This window comes from Nicotiana tabacum, chromosome 11 (genome assembly GCF_000715075.1).
Source record: "Nicotiana tabacum cultivar K326 chromosome 11, ASM71507v2, whole genome shotgun sequence".
NCBI classification, from domain to species: Eukaryota; Viridiplantae; Streptophyta; class Magnoliopsida; order Solanales; family Solanaceae; genus Nicotiana; species Nicotiana tabacum.
In genome coordinates this window covers 20014639-20025207 of record NC_134090.1, presented here as the reverse complement: position 1 = coordinate 20025207, position 10569 = coordinate 20014639, and the positions used below count along the sequence as shown (strand labels likewise).

The following is a 10569-nucleotide window of genomic DNA, read 5'->3' as shown; positions in this document are numbered from 1 at the left end:
AATCAAAACTCGAAAATTTGGTCTAAGAACTTTTCCAAAATTTTCCACAATTTCTCACCCCAAATCCGATTAATGACAAAACTAAGATTAGATTATAGGAATACAACTAGAAAGGGATTAGGAATCGTTGCCCACTGTTTTCCTCTTCAAAATCCTTGCAACATCGCCCTTACCCGAGCTCCAAATCGATTTTCTAACTTTTGATTTCAAACCCTCGAAATATCTTATTTTTGCCCAGCGAATCCGCTTCGTGGAAATGGGACCGCACATGCGGTCCCGCTTGTGCGAAGACCAAGTCGCACCTGCGACTTTTCATTAAACGGGTATTTCTGCACCTGCGACTTCCTTTTATGCAGATGTGGTGTCGCTTCTGCGGTGCCTGGGCCGCATCTGCGGTTCAATCCCTTTTCACCTCAAACCGCTTCTGCGGTGCTGCTCCTGCAGTCCAAAACACGCAGGTGCGGTTATGACAGGTTCAACCAACTTCATATTTCTCCTAAGTCCAATTCAACTTCTGTTAAGCACTAGAAACTCACCCGAGGTCCCCGGGATATCAATCAAACCTGCCAACCAATCCTAAAATATCATACGAACGTATTCCAACCTTCGAATCACATCAAACAATGCTAAAACTACGAATCGCTGTCCAATCCAAGCCTAAGGATTCCCAAAGCTTCCAATTTCAATTTTTGATTAAAAAAAGCCTATCAAACCTCGTCAGAATGACCTGAAATTTTGCACACATATCCCAAATTATACAGTGGACCTACTCCCACTTTCAGAATTCCATTCCGACCCCGATATCAAAATATCACTATCGAACCGGAAACCTCAAAAATTCAACTTTCGGCATTTCAAGCATAAAGAAGCTACGGACCTCCAAAACACAATCTGAACACGCCCTTAAGCCCGAAATCACCCAACGGAGCTAACCGAATGGACGAAATTCCATTCCGAGACCATCTTTACTCTACTCCAACTACGGTCCAAACTCTAAAACTTAAACTCTCTTTTAGGGACTAAGTGTCCCAAAACTCTCCAAAAGTCCAAATAAATCTTCCTGGAAACTCACAATAGAAGAAACAAACACGGTGAATGCAGTTAATAGGTGATCGGGGGGTTAATTCTTAAAATGACCGGCGGGGTCGTTACAATTTATCATTGTGTTGATCATTCTTATCATGTTTACGGATTTTGGTATTGATTGAGTATTAACTCATGGTTGAGGTCGGTAATATGGAACTGAATGTTAAAGTAAGACTTGTTCTTGTTATTTCTATCTCCTTCTTGTTATTGTTCATTATTTTGGTGGGGGGGAGTATTAACGCATGAAGGGTTATGTCGTGCCGTTTTTGTTGATTCATATGGTGATGTTGAGAGTAAAAGCACAAAGGGTGATTCGTGCTTTTCTTTTACCGAGGTTAATTGTTCCTAATTGCTCAAAGTATATCGATTGATCAAAGTGCTTATTACTGTTGTGATCCTTTATCGTATGATCCCCTCAGCATGTCCCCCTCTCAATATTACTTGTCTTGTTTCTTTTATTGTTGTTATTGGTACATATATTGTTATACTGCATGGGTTTATTTGTAGGTATCTTGTCTTAGCTTCGTCACTACTTCACCGAGGTTAGACTCGACACTTATCAGTACATGGGGTCGGTTGTACTGATAATGCACTCTGCACTCCTGTGCAGATTTTGGTACTGGTCCGAGCTGATCGTGAGATTAGCTACTAGATCCATCTTATAGCAGACCCAAGGTAGATATGTCGGTGTCTGCAGACCTTGAAGTCCCCTTCTACACATTTCATTTTACCGTTTCTTTCATTTCGAAAATAGTTGTATTTTTTTCAGACATTTACTTGTAGTGAAATCTTAGAAGTTCATAAATTATGACTCTAGATCCGGGTAGTAGAATATACATATTGAGGTTGTTATGAATTTTCACTTTCATTGTAACTCGTTATAGCTCAATTACTGTTAATTATGGAAATATTTGAGAATTGGCTTAATGAATCTCTAATATTGGCTTGCCTAGCAAGTGAAATATTAGGCGCCATCATAGTCCCGAGGAGGGTAATTCCGGATCGTAACATGATCTTTGTGTGGATGTGGACTACACAATTTAATAAGCGAAGATATGGTATGATCTAGAGACTTTTGAGAAGAAGATAATGTATCTGAATTAGATGTGGCATTAAACCAGGAGATATTATGAAAGGATCCTTTATATTTGAAAAAATATTTTCGTATGGAAAAATATTTTCCAAGAACATGACATCTCTGGAGAAATATATTTTTGAGAATTCGGGATCAAAGCACTGATGACTGTAAAAGTGGGTAGAAAATCCAAAATAGAGACATGGTGTAGATCTTGGTTCTAGTTTATTTTTGGTATATGATTTTAGCCAAGAATAACATAGACAACCAAACGTAAAAATTGAGGAAGTATTAGGAGAGGTACCGAAGAGAGCTTGATATTGGAAAATATTACCAATGGATGGTAGAGGAAATCTGTTAACTAGATAAATAGCAGTTTGGCAAGCAAAACTCCAAAATTGTGGCGGTAGAGATGCTTGGTGAAGCAGGGTTCTTGCAGTTTCAATAATATGCCCATGATGTCTTTCAGCTAAGGCAATTCCTTTCTATATATGGAGCTTTGGTAGTGAATTTAGTCCTTTAAATTCTTCTCCTCCATCTGAATAAAGGGTGAGGATCTTAGTATTGAAAAAGTTTTCAATGAGTGGTCGAAATTCTGAAAAGACCTTGAAGACTTCACTTTTGTTTATGTGTATAAATGTATTTGGTAAATTGATCGACAAAGATAACGTGATAAAGCTTTTTATCCTGGGTGAGAACAGGTGAAGGACCCCAAACATCCGTGTAAAGTATTTCAAAAAGGCTTTTAACTACACAAAGAGTTCTGCGAAAAGGGAATCACGTGGCTTTTATTGCAGTTGCATGAATTACAAGATTAATAATTATCAAAATAAGACAACTTATGATTGTTTAAGAGAAACTGTAGAAGGCGGATATTAGGATGTCCTAAACGAAGATGCCATATAGATAGAGAAACTTTTGAGGTATTTTCCGTGTAGGCTGTTGGAGATGAATGTGCTGAAGTTGTAAGCTTTTGCCTTTCGTACAAATCATCTCTATTCTAGCCTTGTAATAGCGGTACCACCGTAGTCAGTGCCTTCACAACAAAAGACGAAGGAACGAATTCAATAGATATTTGATTTTGTTGATAAAATATTGAAACAGATATAAGATACTTTTTAAGATAAGGAGCACATAAAATTTCATGTAATGAAAAAGAACGAAGTGGAGTGTTTAGTGTAGTAGAACCAGTGTGGGTGATCGAAATACCATTACCATAACCCTTTGAAACCTTTTCAGAACCTGTGTATTAATGTGGAGAGGCTATGCTTAGAGGATCGGCAGTAATATGATGTGAGGCACCAGTACCCAGAATCCAAGGAGCAGCGTTGGGAGAATTTCGAGAAGGATACATAGCCTTGGCTTCAAAATGGTTATGTGATTTTGAACGGCAAATATTTGTTGTATGGCCAATTTTTTGACATAACTAACATTAAATTAGCATTTTGGACTGCAACAGAGCAGAGGGACGCCATGGCTAGGAAAACTTTCCATTGCTTTGAGTGTTTTGGGAACGCCATTGTTGTTGTCCAATAGGAGTAGTTTGCGGACGCCATTGAGGCTGTACAGACCAACAATGAGATTGCATGTTGCCATTATTATTATTGTTTACTGTTCGCTGTGCAACTTGAACAGCCATAGGAGTTACTGGTTTCTTCTTTTCAGCTTGCTTGAGATAAAGTTCATGATCTGTGAGCTTGTGTGCCAATTCTACATAGATATAGGTGAGTCCCTTGATCGAATAACAGTACTCAGTGCTTCATATTCGGGTCTGAGACCGCTCAGTATCTTCACAACCAATTCTTCATTAGAAATGCGAACACCGACAACAACTAACTCATCAATGATTGTTCTTAGTTCTCTGAGATAATCAGTGACAGAATTTGATCTCGTTGAAATTTGGCTAGTGCATCTCGAAGACTATAGATCCGGGTTTGAGATCTGTTCGCATATGTGTTATGCAAATAATTCCATGCTTCTTTTGAAGTTTCAGCGGAGGCAATAGATGGTGCAATAGTGGAACCGACAGATGCCATTAAGGCATTGGCGATGAGATTATCTTGTTGAAACCAAAATTTTAAATCTGGATTGACAACATCCTGAGTTTCTTGCTTAATGGTGTGTGGAGGTGGTGTTATAGATCCATCGAGATAACCCATCAAGTCAATGCCATTCATGACCTTTTGAATTTGAGCTTTCCATGTTGCGAAGGTTGCACCACCAACAAGTTTGATAGGAAGCTGTGCAATTGGGTTGATGTTAATAATCTGTTTTTTGGTTGCAACAACATCAATAACTGTGGAAGAGGTATTGTTTTGAAGAACAGAGGGGTTGACTGGATCATTGTTGTTTGGATTAGTGCCTGAAGCAAAGGAATCACCCATTGATTTTCTGGTGGTTTAGAGGGGAGGAAAAAAAGAATACTTTATGAATAAGAGGGAGAAGATGATTTTGTAGTCTATACTCTTTTGAGTGTTTATTGCCTGATACCGTAAAGGAGTAGAGTAAAGGGAAAAAGGCTTGCTGTGCATCATTGATATGTGCTCTTTAAATACAAGTGAATTGTGTGGGAAGGAATCACACAATATCAGTAAATATAAATTAGTAGTAATTAATATTGACATAATAGAAGTACGTGGGTCGATCAAGTATCCGAAGTCTAAAGAAAAATCATTATTGATGATCCAAGACGAATCATAATCAAAGTGGTAAGAATCAGAAATATACAGTAATAAAATCAAGAATAAAAGATACTGATTTGGTGAATATTCTATCCTAATTTAGTTCCATTAATATCTATATTATGTGTCGAAAGTTATGCTTTCAGAAGAATCCATAACAGTGTATTACATCGGCTCCTGTGATTGTTAGGTTCCCTTATTTGTTTGACATCGTGTGTTAATTGACGAAATTGTGCTTATTTCTCTGTTGATCATGTGATGTTTTAGTATAACACTCTGTTTTGATCAACGATAATGTTGGCCTGAAATTAGGTCTTAAAATAAGAATATGGCAGTTGTACTTGCTAAAAATTGGATTGGAAGTGACCGTCATGCCAGTGGAAGTTAACTGTTTCCTTATTGGTATATGTTGTGATTATCTTTAAGAGTGAAATGATTTGTTTAATTTTTGTTAAATTGTGATATAGAAGTTAAACCCCATCTATTAATTAAGGTAATTGTCCAGAAATAACGTGTCTCTCAAAATTAAGATGATTAATATTTATAATTTATTATAATAGTTAAATTACACTAACGGCATAATTTTTTAATAGATATAATTTAAATTCTATTGCTGGTCATTTGTTGTTACAAAAGTGCCACCAGATCTTCCACCACTCCATCTATCTCTTTATCCCCTTTTGCATTCATCTTCTCACCCAATTCTCTAGTTGTCTTCCTCACAGCCTCCACACTTTCCTCCATTACCATATTCTTTATCGCCTTTGCAATCTCTTCACTTTGTAGCTTCCCATTCTCGTCCCTCACTGCTTCAACTCCCATCCCGATATTTACTACAAGCCTAGCATTCATTGGTTGGTCAATTGTATTGGCATTGCAATTATAGGCACACCAAACTTCATACTTTTCATGAAAGAACTCCATCCGCAGTGACTCACGAACCCACCAATACTCGTGTGTTGAAGAATTGCAGCTTGTGGAACCCATCCTTCCAAAACCTTTCCTCTTTCTCTTGCCCTTCCAAGAAACCCGTCTGGTAATGCATCTTCAATGGTACAAATTTTTTCACGTTGTGGAAACCTAATGACCCAAATGAAGTTCACTTTGCTAAGCTCTAGCCCTTGAGCTAGTGCATGTATTTCCTCCTTGGATAAAAAATACTCACTCCCAAATGAAACAAACACAATTGAACTTTTTCCTTTCTTGGCAAGCCATTGTATGGTCTCCTCGTCTTATCTTGGTCCGTGGATTCTTGAACTAGTGTACCAACCGGGACTATTTTCTTGGATACCAAATTTGAAAGATAATTCATATATTTTCCTTCAATGTCTCTTCAAGTTTTCACCATAATAATATCGCGTGATCGCCTAAGTGCCTAGTCAAATGGGAATTTTTGTCCTGGTGCTTGATTAAGAGCTTCCTTCAATAAAAGTATTTCGTATTCGCGCACGTAAATTTCATGAAAAGGGAACTCCTCTTCTGTGTTTTCAGATATGTGGAAGTTGCGACAGTGCGGCAAAAGGGAGGAACTGCACAGCAAGAATATTCATAGATAAAGCCAACGGAGCAGCCAATGGCTCATTGAAGTCATAAATGACCAAGTCCGGATTTAGAGCTTGTAATATTTTGGAAAAGTTTGGAGCGACCGTCTGAAATACTTTTTTCTAGGTTTTCATAAGATGAGGTGCGAGGCCATTGGTAGTGTGGTAATGAGGAGAAAAACTTGGCAAAGATGGAAGATGAAGCTCGACTAATTCAATTGTAATGACCCTACCGGTTGTTTTGAGTAATTGTACTTCGCTCGGTAGTTTACGAGCATGAATAGCTCTGTATGATGTATTATGACTTGTGTGAATTATTAGTTTCGGTTTTCAGGTTATTCGGAATTGATTTGGAAGAATGATTCTCAACTAGGAAACTTTAAATTGGAAGAGTTGACCATTTTTTACTTTTTAGTATTTGACCTCGTATTGGAGTTTTAATGGTTCTGTTAGCTACGTTGGATGATTTTGGACTTAGGAGCATATCCGGATTGTGATTTGGAGGTCCGTAGTTAAATTTGGCTTGAAATGGCGAAAGTTTGACTTTTGGAAAGTTTGACCGGTAGTGACTTTTGATATCGAATTCGGATTGTGGTTTTGAAAATTGGAATAGCTTTGTTATATCATTTGGGACTTGTGTGCAAAATTTGGAGTCAATCAGACATGATTTGATATATTCCAGCGTCGGTTGTGGAATTTGGAAGTTCCAAAATACATTAGGCTTGAATCTTTGTGCAATTCGTGTTTTTTATATTGTTTGAGGTGATTTGAGGACTCGACTAAGTTCATATGATATTTTAAGACTCGTTGGTATATTTGGTTGAGGTCCCGGGGGGCGTCGGGTTGATTTCAGATGATTTTCGGAATAAGGGTTGAAGTTGAAGAGTTACGGAAGATTTGCAATTTGATGGTGTAATCGCACCTGCGGAGTGGGCACCACAGACGCGAGCTCGCAGAAGTGAGAATTGGACCGCAGAAGAGGTCAAGAAGGGAGCTTGCAGAGGTCGTAGGTGCGAGGCCCTTTCCGCTCCTGCGTGTCAGCAGATGCATACAGTTGGTTGCAGAAGCGCAAGAAGGCTTGGCTGGAATAGACCGTAGAAGCAGAGCTCCTGTCTCAGAAGAGGCTCATGTGCCTGCAAAAGCAGAAATCGCTGGGCAGAATGTTATAAGTTTGAGGGTTGGTCATTTTTATCACAGATTGAGCTATGGACTTCGGAATGGAGCGATTTATTGGATCAATTTTCATCACAAGGATTTGGTAAGTGTTCTACACTTGGTTTTGATGTTATTTCATGAATCTATCTTCTTTTTTAGCAATTGGTTGATGAATTCTAAAGAGAAATTGGGGGTTTTAGCATAAAGTTTCAGAAAGTGAATTTTTGAGTTTTGATCATCGATCTGGAGTCGGATTTGAGTGAAACTAGTATGGTTGGACTTGTAATTGAATGGGTTCTCGGATTTTGTGAGTTTTGTCGGGTTCTGAGGTGTGGGTCCGAGTTGGACTTTTTGGTTAATTTTGGGCTTTTGATTCAAGATTTGACCCTTGTCGATTGGGATTGATTCCTTTAGCATTGTTTGATGTATTTGAGTTTTTTTGGTTAGTTTCGAGCGGTTAGGAGGTCGGAACGCACGGGATGACATTTTTGGAGCATCGCTTGGTTTGCTCAGTATTCGAATTGGCTCTTTCGAGGTAAGTAACACTTCTAAACTTGGTATTGAAGGTATAAACCCCCGAATCACATGTTATGTGATTGATGTTGAGGTGACGTGCATGCTAGGTGACGGGTGTGTGGGCGTGTACCGAAGTGACTGTGATTTAGTCGATTCCATAAAAATTGTGCAGCTATCTTATCTGAACATTTTATTGTACTATACGTGTTAGAGCACTTGATGTGTGATCCATGTTAGAAACCATGCCTAGGCTACATGCTTATCCTGTTGGGATTCATTGAGGTTATTTCTGCTATTGAGCTATCTGCTTTCATTGCATTACATACTCAGTCATACGCATTCATATTATATCATATATCAATCTCTGTTACCATTAAACAATACATCACATCATTATTTTGGGCTGATTTTTCATGACATTGTGAGCCCCAGAGACTGGAGAGATTGATGACTGAGTGAGGCCGGGGGACTGATGGTGAGGATGTTTATGGGATCGGGATGCATGTTGCAGTATGTTTTATTGATTCATGATGGGAGCGAGCTGCACGCCGCAATATATTTTACTGATTTATGTCATGATTGGCTTGTTATAGCACTTGGGCTAAAGGAGCCCCTCCGGAGTCTGTACACATCCCCAGTGAGTGTAGGTACCTACTGAGTGCGAGTGCCAAGCACCGAATGATTGGGAGGACTGAGTGACTGTGAAGACTGAATGACTGTGAAGACTGAATGACTGTGAGAACTGAGTGACTGGGAGGACTGAGTAAATTGATACTCTGAGAGTATGTATATGCTTTTATCACTGAGTTGCATTCCTCATGTTGTACGGTATCACGTCATTCATGACTTCTTACATATATTAACATATAGGCATTGAGATGTATTTTCATCATGCCATTTGAAAATGAAGCATTTACCGTGAAAAACTTTTGGAAAAAATTACAGTTTTCAAACATACTCATATATTTTGGCAATTTCAGTAAAAGGCTTGGATTTTCACTGATATACTTGAAAAGCGGAACTATTTTTTTGGAAAACTATGAATAAGATGTTCTTTTTATCTCTAAGTTACTCCTTTTGTTACTTGCTTTAGATTGTCATGAACTGTTATTGGTCATTGGTGTCAGATCGACCTTTGTTCTAACTCGTTACTACTTTCAACGTAAGGTTAGGTTTGTTACTTATTGAGTACACGGGGTCGGTTATACTCATACTACACTTCTTCACCTTGCGTGCAGATGACTGCCAACCCCAAGTATTTATTACAAATTATTACTGAAGACGTATCTGCATTTCGGTTGTAGCTGCCTCTTGTTCATGGTAGCCTTAGAATATATAAATATGTTTATGTACCTTTTGAAGAGATGATATATTTATTCCATACTAGTTTTGTAAATTCTAATCTTAGAAGCTTATGATTTGTACTACCAGTCCTTAGGGGAATGAATAAGATTCTGATAATTTCTTTTATTTAATTGCCTTATTAATTTCATTAGAATTAGATAGCTATTAATTGGCTTACCAAGCGGGTTGGGTTAGGCGCCATCATGACTAGTTAAATTTTTAGTCGTGACATTAATTTATTGAGAATATTTCTCTGCGACATTTTTCTTGATGGAGTTTAAATTTACAGGAGCAGAACATATGTAAATGTGGAAATTTCTAGTTGTGAGTTTCTTGGTTAGCCCTAGGAATGGACTTATGGGACCATGTGCTAGATATGGTACCATGAGTATGGTAATTATGTTTTTCTTGCCCTCCATTGATGACTAGATTTCTCCCTTTCTCTTTCTCTTAGTTTCTTTATGATGGATCTTGTTACAAGTATGATGATGGTTTTTGATTCAGAAATAATCAGAGAAGTTTAAAAAGGATCTGCATGCTGAAGTTACTCGAATAAATCATAAAATTAGTTGTATTAGAAAAAAAAATACGTATAAATATTTAATTACGAACTCAGTAACTAAGACGATTTATGAGTTCCGAGGAAAGTTCAAAACTCATAAATTTTAAATTCTGACTCCGCCTCTAAATTTATTTAGTTATAAATTATCTCGTTAAAGATAAAATAGGAAGTTTAAGATTAATTTATTTCTAATATAAAAAAATATACGCACAGCATTTATCTTATAAGCCTATACAAGCATTTTTCATAATTTTCCATAATTTTAAAAGGTTGTCAATCGATTTATTTCTGCATTTTATTATATAAATATTTAGTAATTATCCTTCAAATTATTTTATGATGAACTAATTATCTAAACTCTTCATTTACACATACATGAATGTTTATAAATATTTTACTACTTTTTTGATAATTACATTTGCATTTTAGGACTAATTACACATTTTTGCAATGATAGCCCATATTAATGTATAATTACATTATTTATGCAGAAAATAACTTTTTATATTTTTATAACGTTAAGTATTTATTCTTAACTATTTTTAGTGCATAAATAACTTTTTTGTTGTTTAGTAACTACTTTTATAAATTATTTTTACTATATATTGG

At 37.1% G+C, this 10569-nt stretch overlaps 1 pseudogene; it reads right to left on the bottom strand.

The window, feature by feature from the left end:
- Positions 1–5469: 5469 nt before the first annotated feature.
- Positions 5470–9817, bottom strand: LOC142165765 (mogroside IIIx synthase-like; annotated as a pseudogene).
- Between the last annotated feature and the right edge of the window lie 752 nt (positions 9818–10569).